Source organism: Primulina tabacum, chromosome 14, assembly GCF_025594145.1.
Source record: "Primulina tabacum isolate GXHZ01 chromosome 14, ASM2559414v2, whole genome shotgun sequence".
NCBI classification, from domain to species: Eukaryota; Viridiplantae; Streptophyta; class Magnoliopsida; order Lamiales; family Gesneriaceae; genus Primulina; species Primulina tabacum.
In genome coordinates, this window is record NC_134563.1 from 28789478 (window position 1) to 28794820 (window position 5343).

Here is a 5343-nt window from a genome sequence, read left to right on the forward strand (position 1 = left end):
TATTCATTTGCAACTCTCGATATACCAATAGTTGCAGATTCAACCAGGATATATGTAAGGCCCGAGAATTTTATCCTATTAATCTGAAATGATTTGGGGATAATTGATATGATTATAGACGGAAAGGATCGGACCGGGAAAGACGAGATAATGCATGAAAATGTACGAGGAACAGTAGCCCTCGCGCATATGCGCGAGCCTGTACAAGCGAAGTCCAGAGGACCTCGCGCATATGCGCGGAGATGAGTCGCGCATATGCGCGAGCTGGCGAGAAGCCGAGCACCGAGACCAGTAGGTCTCGCGCATATGCGCCGATGATGTCGCGCATATGCGCGAGACGTGTAATAGGCGGAATGAGCCACTCGTCCTCTTGCATGTACGAGGATGTATATATATATATACACGAATCCTTTCCCCTTCAGAAGAGAAGAATGGAGAAAAAGGTTTCTGAAAAAGGGTTGAAAATCCCTACGCCTTTTGTGAGAAATTCGTCTATCTGATTTTGAATCCGACTTTGGTATTGAGTTCCTATCGACGTAGGATACAACTGGACGTAAGTTTTGCTACGTTTTGATATGTTTTGAAATTATGGTATTGCCAGAATCTGATAGGATTCATATATGATGTTTTTGACATGTTAGACATTGTATAATCGAAACCGGACTGAAGAATAGATACCATATGGAATTGTTATGATTTTCAGAGTTGAGTTGATTGAGATTTGATATCAGAATTGAATTGTTATCAAATATGAGATGTTAGAATTGATATCTGACTGAGATGATATTGCTGGGTATATTGAGACTATGACGTTATATTGTTGAAACAGAATTTGATTGAATTCTGATTATATCCAGTATTGTTTGAGTGGTGTATTGATACCGTACCCTCGATATTGTTATTGTCAGATTGAGTATTGACAGGCTTTGTGTTCGAGACTTCGACAGAGTCAGAGTATCAGAAAGAAATGTATAAATTAATGCTGAGTTGGGATTGCACAACTCGAGTGAGGTTTGACTCGAGTTTCCCTAAATCACATACTTAGTTTATTGCATTGATATTTGTAATTGATGAGATTGATGTTTGTAGTCTATTGATTTATAGCCACTGCATGTATTGACTACTGATTGTTTAGTCACCGGCTGATTCGCCTAGTCACCGGCTGATTCGTCTGGTTATTGGCTGATTCGTCTAGTTATCGACTGATTCGTCTAAACTTTGGCTGATTCGCTTAATTACTGGCTGATTCGTCTAGTTATTGGCTGATTCGCTTAATTCTTGACTGATTCGTCAATTCTGTGACTGTTTCGCCCAGACACTGGATATATGAATTATATCGATGCCGTTTAGGGTTGATTCATTCCTATCGACTGAGATTCGATATAATTATCAATATCCAGACATTGGGATCCCTAGGTCAGAGTTGAGTCGAGTTTGAGACGACGCGTTGTTTGAGTCGAGTCTGTAATGACTAGTTGATTTACAGTTGTGATATCATACATGTTGTTGATTGGCTGCATGTGAATAATATTTGTTATATGCTTTTGTATATGTTTTTATATGATTGCATGTTTACATTGTTTATACTGGGATTTATTCTCACCGGAGTTATCCGGCTGTTGTCTTGTTTTGTACGTGTGCATGACAACAGGTGGGACATGTTCAGGGTTGAGAAGATGAATAGAGATCGTGATTAGAGTGGAGGCTCCGGACTTGGATTAGAGATAGGGTTAGACCCATGATATTAGCTGTTAAACCTTAGTTGAATAAATGTATGTGGTACAGGACTTGTACTTTTATACTGAGATGTATATACGTTTTATTTCACTACGTTCCGCATTTAAAAAAAATTTTGACCCTGTTTTATAATTGATTAATTAGTCCCAATGATGATTAAGAACATGATTAGCGTCCGGGTCCCCACAACAGGTGATATCAGAGCGATAGATCCTTTAGACTGAGATAGAAGCTAGTGAGCGGGGTAGATTGAGTTTTCTTTCCTTGCTTGTGATTGCTAGCATGATTTACTGCTTTATATAATACATGTGACTTGACTTATCTGATTTGATTGTGTAATATGTATTATTGGGAACGAATTTGAACCGATTCTCGATCAGCAGTAAGATGATCGGAGGAGGGAACTGAGGTGAAACAGGTTTATTGGATTGGGGTACTAATCCATTTGATTATCAGATATGCCTCCTCGAAGAATACCAGAACAGGGTAGCACATCGAATCCTCCAATGGATGTTACAGCAACTCCGATGGAAACGTTATTGAAAAGATTTCAGTCGTTTAAACCACCGACACTGAAGGGTACTGAGACATCAATTGAGTGTGAAAGTTGGTTAGATAACATTGAGATGCTGTTTGATTGACTGGAGTACAGTGATGAGCGTCGAATTAAATTGATTGGACACCAGTTGCAGGACATTGCCAAGAACTGGTGGGTTACGATGAAGAGGGCCTTGGAGCATCGAGGCACGACTATTACTTGGGATGTATTTAAAACTGAGTTTTATCAAAGATTTTTCCCAGTGTCGTACAGGAAAGACAAGGGGGCGGAATTTGCCAATTTGAGACAGGGTCAGCTGAACATTGAAGAATATGTGACCAAGTTCTCTACCTTATTGAAGTTTGCTCCACATGTGGCTGGAAATGACGAAGCCGTTGCTGATCAGTTCATCAATGGCTTGAATCCCGATATCTTTACATTGGTGAACACAGGGCGACCGAATAACTTTGCTGATGCCATGAATAGAGCAAAGGGCGCTGAAGCGGGCCTGATAAGGCAGAGAGGAGCTGCATTTGTTCCTCCAGTATCGAGACCACAGCAACCACTTCCCCGATTCGAGAGTGATAGTAGCAGTGGTGGAAAGAAAGATTTTCTGAAGGCTAGAGGAAAGCAGTTTAAGAAGTTTGGCGGCAGTTCTTCTAGCTCCAGTGGTTCCAAACAGAGTTATACCGGAGCTTACTGCGGAGATTGTGGAGGGAGACATTCCACTGAGCAATGCCAAGGAGTACTTGGTAGTTGCCACTTCTGCAAACAACATGGACATTTTGCCAGAGTGTGTCCACAGAAGGGTTCTCAAAGATTCCAGGGAGCCGAATCATCTGGATCAGCGGCACAGTGGAGTAGACGATCAGCTGCTGTTCCTTCATTTCAGCCAACACCATCTCAGTCACAGCAGAGGCCAGGAGGAAGCCAGACAGTTGGCCAGCCTCCTAGACAGCAGGCCAGAGTATTTGCTTTGACCGAGGAGCAGGCTCAGGAAGCACCAGATGATGATGTTGCAGGTAACTGTTCTTGATGTAGTTATCCTGCTTTTGTATTGATGAATACGGATGCTTCCCATACGTTTACTTTTGAACGATTTGCATTGAGTCATGCATTACCTGTTGAGTTTTTATCTACTGTAGGGTATCTCTTTACCGGTTAGGGAGAGTTTTTATATCAGTAAATTCTGTAAAATATAGTATACTACAGTAGGATGAGAATGAGATTGAGTTAGATCGTGTGGTAGCTTGTATTGTACTAGTGTTGTCTGGTTTTGAGACTGCATTATTGATATTGATATGCTGACCAAGTACAGAGCTACCCGAGATTAGTTCCAGAAGATGGTGAGAATCAGACCTGAGATGGCCAAGGGATGAATAGTGTACGATAAGGATTCTAGATTGAGAATTCCTTTGATAATTCGTACTATCTATAACTCGATTATTACAAAAAGGAACAGAGGGACTCCTTATGTATTCAGTTGATTTACTGAAGTTGAGTCTATCATTGGCTGATTTACCAATGATAAGAAAGTTAATAATGTTTCCCGATAAGAATTCTGATTCGATTTCAATCAGAGAGATTGATTTTAGCCTTGAATTGATATCAGAAACAGATTGCATCCTGATTGAGACAGATTGCATTCAGGGTGTGTTATATCTGAAGATGATGTATCTGTTGAATTTAGCAGAATTAAACCGTAATTAGTTGGCCGAGGTGGATATCAGTGTCAAAACATTTGCGGTTTATGAGTTTAGCAGATCAGTACCGATGAGTGATGTTTTGAATCTGATTGAAGCTTGCTGTTGTTTTGAATCCATGTTTGAATCAGGTAAATAATACTGTATTGTATATGAATAACCAATCTGTTGTTCCAGATGTTCCGAATTTAAAATGATAAATATTGCCAGACAGTGTGCAATAATTTATGCAGTATGCATTTTGATAGCTGAAAAGGTGTTGATAGTATGCTTGAATCTGCATATATTAGATGTACAGGATGATGTACAGATAAGATCAGACGATCAAGAGTTATGTCAGAAGAGTGATTAGATTGCATTGAATGCCAAAATTGACTATATCATACCATGATTTTCGGTTGATTTTGTATTTTTGGCAGAATATATTATAAACTCTTTCACCTACTGTCTATAGATTGATGGATAGTCGGAGCAAACTATCCGGATACTGGAAAATATCCAAGAACTGTAGTGCTGGATTTTAGCACTAGTTGACATGATTTATTGTCATTTATGAATTATCGTACAACAACAGCTATCAGACGAGTATTGAAATGACTTCTTTCGAAGCGTTGTACGGAATGAAATGTTAATTCCCTCTTTATTGGGATGATATCTCAGAGGTTCCTGAGATCGGACCTGGCATGATCAGAGATATGACTGAAAAAGTGAAGCTGATTCAGAAGAAAATGAAGGCAGCCCAAGACAGACAAGCCAAATATGCCAATGTCCGACGACGACCGTTGGTATTTGAGGCTGGTAACCGATTATTTTTGAAAATTTCACCTTTCAGATGAATTTTCAGATTTGGCAAGAAAGGGGAGTTGTCTCCACGATAGATTGTGGGCCGTATGAAATTTTTGAGAAGATAGGAGATTGTGCCTATCGACTCGCTTTAATCGTCTTCATTATATGGGATACAGGACGGTTTCATGTTGTTCTTGCGAAAATACCTGTCTGATGCTTCACATGTCATCCAACCCAATGAGGCCGAGTTGGATGAGACATTGAGTTATTTCGAAAAGCCGATTCAGGTTCTTGATCGGAAGGAAAAATAGCTTAGAACGAAGACTATTCCACTTGTGAAAGTGCGGTGGAGTTAACATGGCATTGAAAAAGCTACTTGGAAAACTGAGTCTGATATGAGACAGAGGTTCCCAGTTTTATGTCACTAAGGTGAGTGGTTTACTTAACTTCTTCTATATACCTTCTTATGATATGATTGATTGCCTGTGATTTCGAGGACGAAATCATATCTTAGGGGGGGAGAAATGTAAAGCCCGAGAATTTTATCCTATTAATCTGAAATGATTTGGGGATAATTGA